This window comes from Mya arenaria, chromosome 10 (assembly GCF_026914265.1).
Source record: "Mya arenaria isolate MELC-2E11 chromosome 10, ASM2691426v1".
Taxonomy (NCBI): Eukaryota; Metazoa; Mollusca; class Bivalvia; order Myida; family Myidae; genus Mya; species Mya arenaria.
Genome location: NC_069131.1, coordinates 3,720,916 through 3,740,658, shown reverse-complemented (window position 1 = coordinate 3,740,658; position 19,743 = coordinate 3,720,916). Strand labels below are relative to the sequence as shown.

At 34.6% G+C, this 19,743-nt stretch overlaps 1 long non-coding RNA gene across 2 annotated transcripts; it reads right to left on the bottom strand.

Moving 5' to 3' along the window:
- Positions 1–3,710: 3,710 nt before the first annotated feature.
- On the bottom strand, positions 3,711–8,197 carry LOC128206353 (uncharacterized). 2 transcript variants are annotated; one of them, XR_008256450.1, is made up of 7 exons: positions 7,979–8,197; positions 7,574–7,644; positions 7,094–7,182; positions 6,593–6,668; positions 5,363–5,439; positions 5,015–5,129; positions 3,711–3,811 (listed from the first exon to the last, which is right to left on the bottom strand). It is a non-coding gene; the product is annotated as an uncharacterized LOC128206353 (long non-coding RNA). The 2 variants fall into 2 exon arrangements; XR_008256451.1 differs by lacking the exon at positions 7,574–7,644 and having other exon boundaries at positions 7,979–8,192.
- Between the last annotated feature and the right edge of the window lie 11,546 nt (positions 8,198–19,743).

The following is a 19,743-nucleotide window of genomic DNA, read 5'->3' as shown; positions in this document are numbered from 1 at the left end:
TTCAAACCCACTTTGGGCTCCCAGCAGACTAACAGCACTTCTGAGCTAAGAGCTTGCTACTGGAATGACGAATATTGAAAAATGTGGAGCTTATATACCCGATGGCCAAAATTAATGCGCATCGCATTATAATTGTGCATAAATGGTGAGGACTATTTTTTTTACCGTTTTTATTTATACGCTCATATGAAATAGTTCCAGAATTATCACTTGATTCCGCATTATTATTGTACAAATGGCTCGAGATTTTGAAATCTGTGAATGAAGTAGTTTTTCTATGAAGATTATGTGAAATCAGTTTCAGCAAAATATCATTTTTTTCAAGTTTCATGGACTTGGTGGAATTTGTGCATATAGCTTATGATTGTGAGATCTGTGAGATTTGCTTCAAATGTCGATTTGTTGAATTTGAACATTTTGAAGATTTCATTTTTTTCATGAAATCTTGTGTGAACGCCAGTTTCAGTAAGATATCAATTTTTCAAGTTTCATGGACTTGGTGTTTTTTGTGCATATAGCTTATGATTGTGAGATTTGAGAGATTTGCTGCAAATGTCGATTTGTTGAATTTGAACATTATGAAGATTTTATTTTTTTCATGAAATCTTGTGTGAACGCCAGTTTCAGTAAGATATCAATTTTTCAAGTTTCATGGACTTGGTGTTTTTTGTGCATATAGCTTATGATTGTGAGATCTGTGAGATTTGCTGCAAATGTTGATTTGTTGAATTTGAACATTATGAAGATTTTATTTTTTTCATGAAATCTTGTGTGAACGCCAGTTTCAGTAAAATATCAATTTTTCAAGTTTCATGGACTTGGTGTTTTTTTGTGCATATAGCTTATGATTGTGAGATCTGTGAGATTTGCTGCAAATGTCGATTTGTTGAATTTGAACACTTTGAAGATTTGATTTTTTTCATGAAATCTTGTGTGAACGCCAGCCTCAGAAAGATATCAATTTTTCATGTTTCATCGACTTAGCTGCATTTTTTGTGCATATGGCTTATGATTGTGAGATTTGTAATTTTTTGAGAGATTTGCATGAGCCTATAATTTTTTGAATAAATGAAACCTATAATTTTCAACACTATGAAGATTTGATTTTTTTTTCATGAGATCTTGTGTGAACGCCAGTTTCAGTAAGATATCAATTTTTTCAAGTTTCATGGACTTGGTGTTTTTTGTGCATATAGCTTATGATTGTGAGATTTGTAATTTTTTGAGAGATTTGTATGAGCCTATAATTTTTCAACAATATGAAGATTTGATTTTTTTCATGAGACATTGTGTGAACGCCAGTCTCAGAAAGATATCAATTTTTCATGTTTCATGGGCTTAGCTGCATGTTTTGTGCATATGGCTTATGATTGTGAGATCTGTGAGATTTGCATGTGCCTATAATTTTTTGAAAGATTTGCATGAGCCTATAATTTTTTGGGTAAATGAAGCCTATAATTTTTTTTTGAAATCTTGAGATCACGCGTTAATTTCTAGATTTTGAACAATATGAAGATTTTAATTTTTTTCTCATGAAAACTGGTGGGAACGCTAGTTTCAGAGCACAAATGTTGAAGGTTTTGAAATCTGAGTGTTTGAGTGAGTTTTATGAAGCCTATAATTTTTGAAGAATGTAGCCTATAGTTCGATTTTTGAAATCTTGAGATCCAACGTTAATTTCTGGATTTTCAAAATATTCGAATGTTCAGACCATAGAATTGTCATTCAGAGTTCTTATGATGTATGATTGTTGATATCATGAAGATTTTAACTTTTTCGTGAAATCTTGTGTGAAAGCCAGTGTCAGTAAATTATCAATTTTTCAGGTTTCATGGACGTGGGTCCACATTATTGAAATTTGTTATTTTTTTGAAGGAGTTGCATGAGCCTATAATTTTGAATAAATGGAGCCTATAATTTTTTTATGAAATCTTGAGATACCTCGTTAATTCCTAGATTATGAACATTATGAAGATTTGATTTTTTTTTCATGAAGTATTGTGTGAAATAAAGCCTATAGTTCGTTTTTTTTGAAATCTTGAGATCCTCGTCAACTTTTAGATTTTCACAATTTTTCACAATTTTTCACAATTTTCGATGCATATTTTTTGTTGAGAGCATGAAATTATAATTCAGAGTTGCATTATTTTTGTACATATGGCTTATGATTGTGATATCTCAATTGTTTGAAAATAAAAAAGAAGCTTTTTCATACAATCTCATGGTTGATTTTTTTAAATTTCAACACAGCAGAATTTGTGAATTTGCTGTTCATGTTTTGCATTATTTTTGTACATCTGAGTATTTTTTTGAAAAATGAAAAATGTTGCAGATAAAATGTTGAAATGTTGAATGTTTGTGTGATATGTGTATTTCGAGCCATTTTTTGAAGTATAACGCCAGTGGCTGTTATCTTCAAACATTAAAAGGGAAACCTAATTTTCATCGTAACCCTATTATGTGGTCCTAACCTAGTTTTATTTGTTCACAAATTTGAAAATAAAGGCAACGCCAAAGGCAGTTACTCGACAAGGCACACTTAGGAAGAAGCATCCGATTGCCTATATTTCCCCTCTCATTGTAAAGACTGTGTGGAGTGTCGGACCACGGCAATACAAAGAGGTTGCCACTCCCTATTTTTCATTGCCTGTAGCGTGACATGGTGAACATGAGCGGTTCCTAGTATTGGCACTGTACACCACCTTACACCAATACTAAGCTGGTCTAACGACACCTCCATACTCATGCTAGCCTTTAAATTACTTTTGCCAAATCATTTTGCTGAACGAAAACATTGCCACATATCAATGTTCGGTCGTTCAAGAGGAATGTTTGTGATGAATGAAGTTTTGCACTTCGAAACCAAACTAAGAATGCAATGAGCCTAGTACATTTCACTTGTATTTCACAACGCATCTACATTCTAACATTTTTTTTTTAAAAATTGCTTGATCTTGCAATTTTGATTTCAATTTTCATTCAAGCTGAACTTTATAGACATTGACAAAACAACAGGTTCGCATCTTAAACCGCCGCATAAAGGACAGTGAGAAACGAATCTCGTCGACCCATGCTGGCACGAGCAAACAAATCATTTTGTCAACAGCATTTCACAAAAATGAAACATTTTAGAATACAGTGCAAATTTTGCTCTTGTGCACACTATCAAAATGTTTACCATTTTACCAATTTATGTTCCAACCAATATCGTAATCAATATGACAAGACCAAAGCTTAATAAATTTATGAATTACAAGCAGCATTACTGCTAAAATTTTGTTCAATCACAAATGTTCCTCGGTTTCAGCCGTGACCAAGTCTGGCTGTTTCTCATAAAAAAATATAGTGAAAAACCGTTTGACTGTGGTTTCAATGAAAAAAATCGACAGACCAAAATGTAACCAATTTTATGAAAAAAATGTGTTATCTTTCGTGAACAATACTTTGGATGGCCAAAAAAAATAACAACAGTACTCACAATAGCAAACAAGACCCGCGTTACTGGGGTAAGCAAGACAGCACAAACATTAAAAGCAAACAGATAAATCAGTATTTCTCCATTTGATTTTTATTTTTTGAAATGATTTACTGTATGATAAATTTTCAATGTTCATGTAAAACACGAAATACAAGTGTTGGAGAATTACTGATAAACAAAAAGCAACGGTACAAAGCACATATAATACAAACAATATTTTAAAACGAACAAGTGTGGATAGGTATCTTTTTTCAAATAAACAATGACATTTCAAATAGATCGACGAATTCTGTCTGCTGTCTTCTGTCGGATCCCCTGTGTATGGCATCTCATCTGAAAAAATGAAATGAAACGTGTAAAAGACGAAACATTCTTACATACAATAGCACATTAATGTTTACTCTGGTAAATTTTGGTTTCATTTATAACATTGGATTTTTACAAAAATGATAAATGCTTAATTTCAAAACATATTAACCATTCTCTCAGTTTTGATTTACAAATGACAGAGCAGTACACTAACAACGTGCTTAAAATTATGATTTATTTGACAACTTTTCAATTTTTTCAAAATTTTTGACTTTGGATTTTCACCATAGCGCATTCGTTTTTTAGCTATATACTTACCAAAGCGCATTTGCGTTTAAGCGATGTAGTTTTTTCACACTGAGTACCCCCCTTATGAAACTTTTTTTTACATTGAATTTAGAACGATTTATTTGAATCTCAAAATTAAGCACACAAAGTGACGATGTACAAATATTTTGGGATGACGAGATTTTGGCTCGCTCGCCCGACCAAACTAAAAGACTTATAGATATACTTTAAGTCTTTCAGTTGGGCTGGGCGAGGTAACCAAAAAGCTCGTCACCCTAAATTATTTGTACATCGTCACCTGGTTTGCTTAAATTTGTGAGTCGATTTGTCATAAAAAGAGTAAAATGTATGATAAGATGCTTAGCATCTTCAAATAATTTGACATTCATCTTTTGGTTTGACAAATAATAAAGTGAAATGTATGATAAACTGCTTAGCATCTGTAAATAATTTGACGTTCATCTTTTGGTTTGACAAATAATAGAGTGAAATGTTTGATAAATGCTCAGTGTCATGAATCGATTTGACACTTAGCATTTGGTTTGACAACTGAAAGAATTATTTATTTGCGATTGTGTACTAGAAGAATTTGCATTGTATGACTATTTCTAAATGTCATGAACAAATAATGTCATATGGTTTGACAAAAAAGTAGATTGAAATACCATTCATTTGTGATGTTTTACACTTGTGAAATGCAGATCGAATGCATTATTTTTGTGCATATTTAATATGTAACGCATACTTAATATCATTACAAAACTTGAAAACTACAGCAATTTATGATCTGTACAATGGAGAGACTTAATCGCAAAATTAAGAGAATTGCCATTCTTGAGGCTAGACTTGCTGTACTCAAAACAGAGTTACAGTCAGAACTGGAGCAGCTGAACAACTCCAATGACATGACAATGAACTATGGTTCAAAAACATTATCACCTGTACAAACTGAGGTTGAAGACTGGGGTGACTGCGTAAGGACTTCAGAAATCATCAGCGAGGAGGACTGGGAATCTGAAGCAAACAGGCAGCCCTTCACTCTTGGTGGGACATTCTGCAAAACGAGAAAATCTACAAACTGGGAAAACAGATGCCCTGTTTGTTTCTCAAAAAACTGTGGACATAAAGTGAACAGATGTTTGTTCAGAGAAGCCGCAACTCAGTGATTTAATATTCTACATTATTGTTGTATGTACCATATAATACTGGATGAACAAGTTCAAAAACTGTTTATCATATACTACTGGATAAACAAGTTAAAAAATAAATAAGCACTTTGTATTTTACCTCGTGTTGTTTTACTTCAATGTCCCGAAACCATTTAAACGAACAACTTCCACTGAGGTCAGACCAGCCATACAGAGCTGAAAAAACAAAACATTTCTGTTGAAAAATGAAAACATCAATGAGTAAAATAAGAACAATACTTGTTCAATTTGTTTGCCACCAAAAACATGAATCTTAAATGATCTTGTTTTCCCTGCCAGATGATATACAATAAAACTTAACAATATAAGCTTCAACTCACTAATTTTCATTTACTAAATATGAACACTGGCTAATTAACTTCTATTAAGTCTTTGACCACCAAAGAATATTTGCAGTGAGTTGTAAATGCTTAGTCTCAAAACATATTAACCATTCTCTCAGTTTTGATTTACAAATGACAGAGCAGTACACTAACAACGTGCTTAAAATTATGATTTTTTTGACAACTTTTCAATTTTTTCAAAATTTTTGACTTTGGATTTTCACCATAGCGCATTCGCTTTTTAGCTATATACCTACCAAAGCGCATTTGCGTTTAAGCGATGTAGTTTTTTCACGCTGAGTACCCCCCTTATGAAACTTTTTTTTACATTGAATTTAGAACGATTTATTTGAATCTCAAAATTAAGCACACAAAGTGACGATGTACAAATATTTTGGGATGACGAGATTTTGGCTCGCTCGCCCGACCAAACTAAAAGACTTATAGATATACTTTAAGTCTTTCAGTTGGGCTGGGCGAGGTAACCAAAAAGCTCGTCACCCTAAATTATTTGTACATCGTCACCTGGTTTGCTTAAATTTGTGAGTCGATTTGTCATAATAAGAGTGAAATGTATGATAAACTGCTTAGCATCTTCAAATAATTTGACATTCATCTTTTGGTTTGACAAATAATAAAGTGAAATGTATGATAAACTGCTAAGCATGTGTAAATAATTAGACATTCATCTTTCGGTTTGACAAATAATAGAGTGAAATGTATGACACATGCTAAATATCATGAATCGATTTGACACTTAGCATTTGGTTTGACAACTGAATGAGTGAAATGTATGACAAATGCTAAATGTCACGAATCTGACACATAGCTGTAATTTTGCTACCATAATGTGAAATAAGTTAAAAGAGCAAAATCAAATCATGTTGGTTCAGTGTTTCAGTATTTAAAGTACCAAGATGAGTTAACTTTACTGTTCATTGTAAATTTGAGATTTGTTTCTGATGAAATTTGGTGAAATTACTTACTTGTTATTGACAGAGCAGAACACACTGCATATTGGGTGAGCTTCAGGTTATATAGGCTAGGTTACTCCTCACAACTCTGAAACAAAACATTTTATTAACAAAACTGCACATATTGCTTGTTAGTTTTTTACTTTTTTCATTCCATTAAAAGCATGGCTAAGTGCACATTTCATCCACATCAACAATGTTGAAATAATCCTGAAAACAAAATACTTCCTACATACAAACAGAAACAGAAAAACTGTTCACATGCAGAAGGTATTATGTTCCCAACATTTCTTATCATTCACAACAGGAACAAAATTATGCATTTATGGCATTGGTAGATATCAAACACAAACTGAAAATTTATCTAATAGCAGTTCAATGTAATAAATCAAACACAGTGTCTGTTATTAGATAAATTATCAGTTTATAAAAAAATATTCCAAGCAGACTAAGCACTGAGATTATGATATGACAGTTCATTTCATGGAATTAATTTTCAGTGATTTTACTTACTTGTAAATGTACTTTCTTGGGTACTGCCTTCAACCATTTTGATCACCAGCTTTCTGACACACAGGACGACTGCATCTGAACTGCCGTCTCTGGTTTAAAAAAAATAATTTTCAACATATTTTTCAAACAAAGAAATAGAAGAAGATATTTATCAATCTTGCATGATTTGTCATTTCTTATTTCTGTCAGTTTGGTCCCTAAACAAAGTTAAAATCATTCAAAATATGACATAAACAAGACAAGAGATATGAATTAACACTGCTTACTATGTTTTTCAACATATCTAGCCGAGAATTAAAGTTTCTAAAATCGGCTTCGAGAATGTTCGAAACATTCTAAAACGAACTGGGAACAATTTCTTTTGACAGAAGTTTTTATGGAATTCAATAGATACATCGACAAAACTTGCTGGTAATATGATACATCATATATTTAGACACAATTTCTCATAAAACTTTTAAGCATGCATGTCATACTTACCGCAGGAAAGCTGAAAATACGACCTTCACAATTTATTTTTCAAGATGGCCGACCAGCGCACAGCGAGAACTCTGCAATATGACGTCATACATATCACGTCATATCATTCCATGAATTGCATTATTTATTTATTTTTTAAACTTTTACGAAAATAAAGAAAATACACTCATTAAAAATAATTTAAAATTATCTTAATCATGTATTATGAATCGTTTTTATGAAATTAAACAATAGGGAAAAAAAAGTTTGTTCATTTTCAGAAAAACGAAATCGAAAGTAGAAATATTTTCTGAAATTGGAAATGTTTAAAACCTCGTAAAATCATTTATATCTCTTGTATATGCATAAACCCGGCTTGATTCAATCGCGAACACATTATAGAAACTATAACTACCAAGGTCGTACCTTCAAACACAGAAAATATCCCAAATTTTACACACAAAGAGTATTGTTTACATGGTTCAACCGTATCCAAGTGAATACGACAGACAACACTTTCCCTTATAATAATCAGCTCAGTATAGCTTGTACCGAAAATCGTAACATTATTCTGTGATTGTTTTACTTTATTTCATGTTTTATTTTGCTTAAGTATCGTACTTTGTAGCATTTTACGATACATTCTGTGTATCTTTGAGGAGTTATGCATAGCGATTTGCACATATATATATATGACTATATGACCATTACTCGTTTGATAACTATGAGCAAGCATAGTTGTTCTTGAAGCTTAAGTGATTCCAACTAGATTACTATAGATAAACACAATAAAACACGAACAGTTCATACATTTTATTTTGTTACTATTCATTGTCTGTTCATCACTCAATTTATTGTTAACACTGTTTTGGCACAAATTGCCTCCCACGCCTGGCGAAGAACTGGCGAAGTGCTTCGTGATTCTCATTTCTCTCTAAGTCTCTGCTACTGAGCTTTTCAACAACTTTGTAAGTTTTGTCAACACTCGACGAGTCTTCTTGCACCAAACACACCAAACAGGGGTACAGTTCAGGGCACTGATGGCTTGGGGCTTTCTGTTCTGTTTTCTCAGCATCCCCCTTGTTGAAACAAATCAAACATGGATATAGTTTCGGGCACGTGTGGATTTCAGTTGCCATATTGATGTTCGCATTCAATTGCACACTGTCCATATTTTTCTGTTTTGCACCAGACCTTCTTAGCAACTTCTTTAAACACGTTTTTATTGTTTTCTTGAAACCCATAATTTGTATATACTAGATCAGTAGGTTTTGACAAGTATGACATGAGAAGAAAATATAAGTTTTATATATGAACTATATTCGTTCCACTCATAGCATTATTTTAAGCCATGTACCATGCATTTACCTAATCGTGTCTTAAGGGCGGCTATATCAAATGTCTTTTCAAGCATGGCTAAGTATGACCATATACTGAAAGCTATTTACTGTAATCAAAAAATGTTTCGTGAACATATGCAATATTTTTGAAATTAAATGAAACAACACATGATCTGCTTATTATCATTGTATTTCGATGTTAAAATTCCATATACATTTTGAAACAACAAGATTCTGGCATCGCGTGCTAAAGCAATGGCAATACAAAAAACATCGAACGGATTTATTTGACTCGTTCTGTTTGATTCTGATGTAATAGGTACACGGGTAGCCGACTGGGTTTTTGTGTTCCGAGATAGCGCAAAATTTCAATCCTGATACCCAGTTGTAAACATCTCTTGTTCCACTTGTCTGAATAGGAGTTGTTTGCAAATGTTTCAGGTGGCGAGTGTTCCGTTTTCTCGTTAATCTTCCTTCAGAGAAAATATCAATAGCTTTTATTAGTTTTTCCTTGTGTCGTTCGGTGAACTGAAATTGATTTACTTGAATGCTTGGTTCAATTTCGTCAATTTTTACTTCCTCGTCTACGTTCTCAATGTCTTCAAAATTATCACTATCATAACAGTATCCGTCACAAACGCAGCAATTTCTCATATAACAAGCTGCCCCGTCTGGGTTGTCAACTTGCATGGATTCGATTTCGCTCGATTTTTGTTCTTCAGCATCTCGCAAATAATCTTCTGCCATCTCCATCATTTTTTCATATTCCTTGATATCATCCATGGGTTGCTGAGAAGAAGATTCGCTTTTTTGCTCGTTTTCACTTGTATTCTCACAAGGCGTTGTTTGCTGTGTCGATGCTTGACTTGACATAATTGTTTGAGAATGTGTATGACAAGTAACAAATTTCAAGCCTTATAATATGAAAAAAATAATTCACTAGTAAATCGCATTCCATGATATAAATCGAAAATAAAACTGACATTGAACTCGCTCACCATAGAAATATGACGGACATAAGCAACCTTAATTTACAAATTACCGGCTTCGTAGCGAGACTATGTATGGGTGATAACAAGCACGAGTCTACGTTCAAAGAAATCGTCTCGATACTTGACAATATCGAAAAAACATTTCTGCAAAACAAACTGGAAACGACCGAGTATCGCAAGAAATGTGGCGCACTACAGCAAAAGGTGTTCAGGTTGATCAGAGAGAACGATCGGTATAAGCAAACTCATGTGCACAACTCGAATACGGACGATAGTCAACTATTGCAGGACGAAGTTACACGCTTGACATTGAATCTGTCACAGCTGACTGCGGAAAACAATCAGCTTAAGCAAAATAACACGGCATTGGAAGACGAAGTTTTGCGCTTGAAATCTCAAACAGACAACCTGCAATCCTTAGACGAAGCTGCCTGTATGGAACTATTCAACGAAAACACTCAAGATTTTTCATGAATTACTTTACTTCTGCCACTTACAAGTGAATATTACGAAGTTCAATAAAAAGCAATTTCAAAGCATTCGTTTTTTATGTTAATATTTTGTTATCCTAAGTCTTAGAAACGCAAATCTCAGTACGTTTTGCTTAAACTGTTCTCTTGCGCTTTGCTTGATTCTGGCCAGATAATCTTTTCCTTCTGAGTTACCCAATCTTTTGTAGTAACGTTTAATGTTTCTTCTATTCATTTTTCGTGCCGGGTGGTTTATCCAACAAGCGGGACAAAAGCCGTTGTATTTATCAAAACAGCTTGGACACGCGGAATGTTCGAATGCACATTGTTTCATAACGAGCAAGCGATAGTCAATGTTACTGTAGCCACCGCACCAATGACAAGCTCTGAAACGTTTTCCGAGTCTCTTATCATACGAAATACATTTTGAGTTTTTTTTACCGTTGTTGTGAGCCATACTTTATTTAAAAGGTTCAAAAATATTTCACTAATATAGTGTCAAGTCAATTTCATTCAGTTTATGTAATTCAAATGTTTTGACAACAGTAACATGGCAAGTCTTAACCGTTGGTGACACAATAAACTATTGTCTATATTTGCTGCGTTTACCACATTTACGAAAACACAAGACAAAGAATATTTCATTTTTTCATGTTTATTTTACAATTGAATCGTTATCTACAAAAACTTGAAACATCATAACACACTAAATGTCTCCAAAGTCCTGATACTCAGAGTCCCCAGGTTCATTGTTCATAAGTATGGTTTTATCGTTTCCCACATATAGCCTATGTGCTTCAACAGAAAATCGTTTAGAATCTCAGGTTCAGCATAATCGTTTGAACTGTGTCTCAGTGCTGTCCTCGCTTCTTCCGTCTCACAATACTTGATCTCTCTGTACATTTCAACGCACCTCCTGATCTGGTCTGCCTCATATTTTGACTCCTGAATATTGTATATTTGTTCAAGTATTTTCGCAACTTTATCATGATCCAAAGGGGAAGCCGGCGAAGAATTTTCAAGATCATCGCTAAAATTCCCATTCTCGATATCGTCATCATCTGAAAGGACAAGATCCATACAGTCATTGTCCTTGTCAAACATACCAACTCTCATCGATTCGGTTTGCTGAGGGGAGGTATTGCTGTATTCTATTTTCTGTCTTTTTACAATGTTATCCATCTCACCATTTTCCACTTTTCTTTTCATTCCCGCATTGGAACTGGAATCGTTTAAATCCATCTGCGGTTTGAACATTTCATAATAATTCATGAACATTTCCTTATCCAACATATCAACACTCATCGATTCGGTTTGTTGCGGTAAGGTATTGCTGTTGTCTGATTTCTGTGTTTTTACGGTGTTAGCCATCTCATCCATCTCACAGTTCATGGCATTGGAATCATTCAAATCCATCTTCTGTCTGTACAATTTACAGTCGTCGCACTGGCAGTTATCGATACAGTCATAATAATTCAATCTGAAAAGGATACAGTCATAATAATTCAATCTGAAAAACTTACAGTCGTCACACTGGCAGTTGTTTGTCATGATCTCTTTGCAGTTTGGTTTTGCCATGATCTCTTTGCAGTTTGGCTTTGCAGTATTTTGCAATGTTTTGCAGTCTTTTGCTTTTATACCCTTTTGAACTTTGCATTACAAAAAGGCGAACATCAACACGTCACTTTTGAACTTTTCCCTTGTGCTTTTCTTAATGGTGGCGAGGTAATCATGCCTCATCTCTCTCAATAACCAGTCGTTAGTTTCTATTTTACCCAATTTCTTGTAGTATCGTTTCCTTTCCTTAATGTGTGCTAACGCAACTGGATGGTTCAACCAACAAGCAGGACAAGAGCCATTGTATTTATCGAAACAGCTTGGACACGCGGAATGTTCGAACACACAGTTTTTCATAACGAGTAGGAGATAGTCAATGTTACTGTAACCACCACACCACTCACAACATCGAAAACGTTTTCCGAATCTCTTATCATACGAATAGTTTGACGTGTTTAACATGTTTGACATGTTTGACATGTTTGACATGTTTGGATCTGTATCGGCTGTATCGGCTGTCATAATGTATGTTTGTGTGTTTGTATGTGTGCATGAGTTCTTTGTAGCCACCACAAATAATGGAATACAGAAAACGGGGGTGAAAATAAGGGGGGGGGGATTTTCAACAAGGGGGGGGGGCCTTTTCTATCAGCCTATTTCCCCAAGTCCATTCCATTTCCATTTTCATTTTTCAAACATCAAAACAAAACTTCCCAGTTTGCTCTGTGTAAACGCGCAGTTGACTGTGGTTTGGTCCCATCCGATGTAACCATTTAATGCCATCACAATAGAGCCTGTACTCTGCCTGTGATTTTCTTCCGACACATGGAACAATTTGACAGGATGTTGGCACACACTCTGCAGCAAAACAGATGCCCACAAGGCAAAAGTACCATGTCTACGAGACCGTCAAAACAAATTTTGCACTGTCTTCGTTCATCAAGGTTTTTGTCTTGCTCATGGTTTTCAGATGGTTCGTGCTTTACATTCGTTTCGAGCAAAATGTTACAAATGTCATTGATTTCATAACCCTTATCACTGCCGTATGTTCTGCGAAAGATCAGTTTGGCGTTACTAATATCCTCGATGCGAAACCCAAATTCAAGTAGGATTTTGTCAATATTTTGTTGTTCTGAAATACATACCAGAGGTACATTTCTTGTTTCAAATCCAGCAGCAAAGGGACATTCGGGGCTGAAACGATAATGAACATTTGGGATTCGGTCTTCTGGCTTCCAGTCAGAAAAACATTTTCGACAAAACACACACTGAACGCGATCCCCAGTGTGTTGGTAAATGAATCCATTTTTTGCCAACTCTTCTTGACTTATCACAGATTTCCAATCTCTATACGTTTCGAGTCGTGCTGACTCGCTGAAAAATTGTCTGTAAAAGGGATCAGGATCATATGCATCGTCATCTTCTTCGTTAATAAGATCTTCAGATTTCATGTTATGTGTTAACTTACAATTGGGGAAAAAACGTGCATGTTCATTTTCTGGGACTTCTCCTCGCTCCCACGAGTGTAAATGATTTCCGCAAAAATAACAAGTTACTTCATCACGAAAACCGGTAAAAAACAATCCTGCTTTTGCCAAGTCAACTGGATCAATGAAATCGATCGACCAAGCACTATATGTTGCTAATCGAGCAGTGAAATTATCATATTCTTGATGTTTTGGAATCGATACTTGTTTGAAAGAATACTCCATTGTAACAAATGATACGTTCTGTTTAAAGCCATATATATATATAGTGTTATTTTTCTCTCTTCATCATCTGATAATGAGACAAAACCGAAATATCAGGTTTATTGGTTTATTATGTTTGAAAATCACAAACAATGGAAAAACAACAGATTTGTGAATAATATCAAAGCCATGGAAATTTATCAGGGTATGAACCTCCTACTTTGCGTAGAGCAATGTGCTCTGCGAGTTGACTGATTGATTGAGGATAGTCAGGTTGTTGAGCCTTAAGCTTCCGTGATTCTTTATATGCTTTTTTCATATCGAGATATTGGTACAGATACTTCAATTGACACATACGATTGACAATCCATTCTGGAGTTTGTTCTTTGATTTCCCCTCTGATATACCTCTGACAGAGAGTACTGTCGTCTCGGAGCTCGAGGCCACTCTGAGATAAAAGATATCTCAGATGTGAATGTCTCTGTTCTTGTCTCTGTTGTGATTTAGCTTGGCGGATAGCGATGCGTTTTTCTCGTTTATGCTTTAATATTTTCAAGATCTCGGTCGGGTCATCAGAACCATATTTCTTACTCACTATTCCCTGTATATCATCTCGATTGTATAGTTTTTGTGTCGCGAACTTGACGAATGGTACTTTTAAAAGGTCTGTCACAGAAAGGAAAAAGTCTTGTTTAGCTTTGGTAGCACACACATATTTATCATCATCGAACTTAGGCTTCAACGATTTTACATTTGTTTTCACCTCGGACGTGCGAACTTCATTTTGTCTCTTTTCCCTTTGAGGTAATTTACTATTTTCAAATATCACTAATCCTCCATTGCTACAATGCATTTTGCTCTTCACTGGTGTTTCCTCCGCTGGTTCGATATGTGCTTTATCTCCTACATCTCTTTTGACGCCAGTGAAGGTTTTTCCGCTTCCCTGGTAGTAAATATAACCTCGTAACCGTACTTCATTATCTCCAATTACTTTGCAAATGATGATATATTTACATTTAATATCTTTTAGTTTTTTTAAATCATCTTCGTTGTAATCGTTCATTGTAAAGCAATATCCTCTTTTTTGTGTCATTCTGATTACAATTGACAATCAAAAGCAATTGCACTAGCCTTACATACCATTTCTGTTAAATACTTTTTGAAAAACAAACATAATTCATATCATAATTTATTTCACACCAATGTGACACTTTAGCATTTGTCATACATTTCACTCTATTATTTGTCATTCCAAATGATGAATGTAAAATCGAATAATGACACTGAACATATATCATTTATTGCTCTTTATTTATTGTCTAACCAAATACTAAGTGACAAATCGATTCATGACACTGAGCATTTGTCATACATTTCACTCTATTATTTGTCAAAACAAAAGATGAATGTCAAATTATTTACAGATGCTAAGCAGTTTATCATACATTTCACTATTATTATTTGTCAAACCAAAAGATGAACGTCAAATTATTTGAAGATGCTAAGCATCTTATCATACATTTTACTCTTTTTATGACAAATCGACTCACAAATTTAAGCAAACCAGGTGACGATGTACAAATAATTTAGGGTGACGAGCTTTTTGGTTACCTCGCCCAGCCCAACTGAAAGACTTAAAGTATATCTATAAGTCTTTTAGTTTGGTCGGGCGAGCGAGCCAAAATCTCGTCATCCCAAAATATTTGTACATCGTCACTTTGTGTGCTTAATTTTGAGATTCAAATAAATCGTTCTAAATTCAATGTAAAAAAAAGTTTCATAAGGGGGGTACTCAGCGTGAAAAAACTACATCGCTTAAACGCAAATGCGCTTTGGTAAGTATATAGCTAAAAAACGAATGCGCTATGGTGAAAATCCAAAGTCAAAAATTTTGAAAAAATTGAAAAGTTGTCAAATAAATCATAATTTTAAGCACTGTGTTCGTGTTGTGCTCTATCATTTGTAAATCAAAACTGAGAGAATGGTTAATATGTTTTGAGACTAAGTATTTACAACACACTGCAAGTAAATCATCCAATATGAATAGAGTATTCGTCCATTTGTAGATCAACTTGAAAAAATGTCCAAATGTAAACCATCACAACTCATTGATGTTTCACTTTATTTTTTGTCATGCCAAATAGCCACAGATTGTCTCATAATTATCAATATGAAGATTTTATTTGTTTTCAAATCTTGTGTGAACGCCAGTTTCATTATTTTTGTACACAATGAGTAAAATCTTTGAGAATAAAAATTGAATATGAACATTTTGCATTTCATGAAATTTTCATCTCCTGGAAAAAACATGCAGATCATCAAGGTTTATTTGACAGAAAATAGAATGAGATCCCATTCATTTGTGAAAATTAAGAAATCGTCGCGAATGAATAAATCATTTTTTCATTTGTCAAACCAAATGCTAAGTGTCAAATCGATTCATGACATTTAGCATTTCTCATACATTTCACTCTATTATTTGTCAAACCAAAAGATGAACGTCAAATTATTTGAAGATGCTAAGCAATTTATCATACATTTCACTCTTATTATTTGTCAAACCAAAAGATGAATGTCAAATTATTTGAAGATGCTAAGCATCTTATCATACATTTTACTCTTTTTATGACAAATCGACTCACAAATTTAAGCAAACCAGGTGACGATGTACAAATAATTTAGGGTGACGAGCTTTTTGGTTACCTCGCCCAGCCCAACTGAAAGACTTAAAGTATATCTATAAGTCTTTTAGTTTGGTCGGGCGAGCGAGCCAAAATCTCGTCATCCCAAAATATTTGTACATCGTCACTTTGTGTGCTTAATTTTGAGATTCAAATAAATCGTTCTAAATTCAATGTAAAAAAAAGTTTCATAAGGGGGGTACTCAGCGTGAAAAAACTACATCGCTTAAACGCAAATGCGCTTTGGTAAGTATATAGCTAAAAAACGAATGCGCTATGGTGAAAATCCAAAGTCAAAAATTTTGAAAAAATTGAAAAGTTGTCAAATAAATCATAATTTTAAGCACTGTGTTCGTGTTGTGCTCTGTCATTTGCAAATCAAAACTGAGAGAATGGTTATATGTTTTGAGAACCCAACAACTCCTCAGTCAAAAATGTAGCTTGAGTCCTTTGTAATTGATGTTACTATTGCAACAAAAACCATCCTTGCAGAAGCGGTTGGTCGTGTAGGTTTGTAGTCCATATTTTGATTGAAATAAAACACATAATTGGTGTTTCGAAGTGTCAATGTAGCAATCTCGGTAAGTCCATGTATCATTTGCAATATCTTTTATAACTGTGTTCAATTCAGCACACTTTAGAAGTCTGTTTGATTGATCAGATCTATACAAATTATCTCTCTGAGATTTTATCGCAAGAAGTGCTTGTTCATGAATGTCCTGTATTCGTCGATCTAAAAAGTGTACCATATTTGTAGGGTAGAGTTCACTTCCAAACCGCTGCAGTAAATGTTGGGCAATTTTCAATCTTGAGAAGACGCTGAATTTTGTAAGGAAGTCGAGTTTGATTACCGAATAATAGGCTGTGGCTGCCATGTCAGCTGTACATCTATCGGAAAAAAATATCTTGTTTGCGTATCCCTTATGTAAATGATCCCGCTCACTAACATATTCCTCAGCTAGGAGAAAATCTGAATCGTATCCATCGTTATGAAATTTGATTCTGACAATTTTCTGTGTCAACGCACTGTCAAGCGTAATTTCGATGGATTTCACATGTGTTGGTGTAAATTCTATGGGTACAAAGTGTTCCTGGCGCATTTCAACCAGAAATTCATATCGCATATCACCGTGTTCGTTTACGATATTGGCAATCTCAGAAGATTGAATTTCCTTAGGTAAGGTATAATCGCTAAATATGTGATATACCATATCTTCGATAGGAATGTGTCGTTCTTGATTAAAGTGTCTGGCTAACATAATGTCAATAAAAGTAACGATACAAAGTAATTCTGCAAGCATTTATTTTTTCAAAAATAATACAATAATCTTATCGAAATAGTAGCTCTGGGCAAGTTAATTCAATTGCCATAGCAAGAATGTCTACAGTTGATTTTCCGTCTAAGGATTCATCAAATAAGTCTAACCACCATTTGTTGTCATCATCCCGGTTACCACAATATTGTGTGTCATTGTCGTTTAAGTCATTTTCGGAATGTTCCACGCACTCCTTCTTTATGTGTGTGTGGTTCGCAGTATCCGACGAATACTCTGCTAACATCTGAATTACCGATTGTTCAAGAGGAATTTCTGTGTTTAGCGAGGTAGCGTTATTTAGCCATTTCTTCTCCTGGGTACCACAATCTTGTATGTCATTGTCATTTGAGTCATTTTCGCAATGTTCCACGCACTCATTCTTTATGTTTGTTTTAGTCGCAGAATTCGACGAATCTTCTGCTAACATCTCAATCACCGATTGTTCAACAGGAATTTCTGTTTCTAGCGTGATAGCATTTTTTCGCCATCTCTTTGGTAGTTTGGATTGATCTCGTGGCGCTTCCACATGCTTTCGTTTTCTGTTGGGTTTAGCATTCGATAATATTCCTTTGCCGTCATTTATAAGTTGCGTTTCCAGAGTAAGCGCATCTTGGAACTGTGCAAACATTGGGTGTAGTGCAAACAAACACTCAAGTGCTTGGCAAAGGTTTGAGTGAAGACATCCAAACAAAGGCTTCACAACCATGCCACTATTTTCTATAACCTGAAGGCGAATTCCTATCCGACTTAGTATTCCACTAGTTTGAATCTTCCTGAATGCATATGTTAGCTCTTTCTGTGTACATACAAGATGAAAATTTTTACTGGGTAAAATGTTTTTTCGATGCATAACATCTATGATGTCCGATTCTGTACAGTTCAGTGTCCTTATCAGAGCGACGAAATATGTGTTTAGGCGAAGTCTGATCTGAGTTCTCTCCAGAGATTGGTTGTTTGATTTAACTCCATAAATCCTACTGTAGTCTTCAAGGGCTGCGAACTCGGTTACTGGTATGATGCAAATTGGAATGCTCGTTCGCACCTCTTTGTCTACCCTTCTGCTCAGATTTGTATTTTCCAGAGTGTCTGTGAGTTTGCTGAAATCCATTGGAGAAAGCTTCTTCAAAATGTTGAAATACGACCAGTCACTTTGTTCGTTCTTGAATATTTCATCTATGTATTTTTCAAAGGCTTCCAAGGTAGGTTCTGTCAAAAAGAGATGCTGGGCTGTTGGGATGTAATCCAAAAAATCATATGGACTGTTCGTGATCGACGTGAATCGAAAACCTTCGATATCGGTGAAAGGACATGTTACATTGAACATGTTTTTTCGTTGATGGCCAGCCCCTTCAAAGTTTCTTTTCTTTCGTATAAATGTTTCACACAAAGCATGTAGGTCTGGGTTGACAAGTTGAAAAGTCATCGTGAAATGAACAAAAATAATGAATGTGTCGCCCTTATATACTCAAAAATGCATGCGCGCGCACCAATCAAATGTTATACATATAGTCGTACAAACAAATCAACCTATCAAAATGATGTCATTTGCTACTCATACTTCAATCGTCACGCTTGACAACAAAACCAAACAATCTTTAATTGACGAAATTGATTATCTTAATTTAGGTAAAAGCATATCAGCTAAAAAATGGATCTGTGTTTTATGTAAGAAAAGTGAAGTCAACGTATTCTGTAAGAAATGTCGTTATAGATTCGCCTGCCGATATTGTTTTATAAGTTCTATGTTGAAGGGTGAGACATTTACTTGTAACACATGTAAGGATCCATCAGGGCTTTTTATAATGTAACACGGAATGATTCTGAAGAATATATTTATGAAGGTACAAGATACAATCTAGCAAAGATAAAAATGTCAGCAGAAAGCCAAATTGATCTAGCTTATTTTTGTAACCAATCATTTGAAAATGCTGAAAACTTCAAGTTTGAAATGTCGAATGAACAACAACCACAATATGTTGCTGTACCGATTCCTGATGAAAGCCATTCCGTTAGTCAACAAACAGTTGAACAGACAAAGCGTAAGAAAAAAACAACCACTGGACGGGCCATTAAGAAACCTAAGACCGATGATATCTCAGCACATTTTACACCCGAAATCGGCAATCCAGAGTCGATGCAATCTC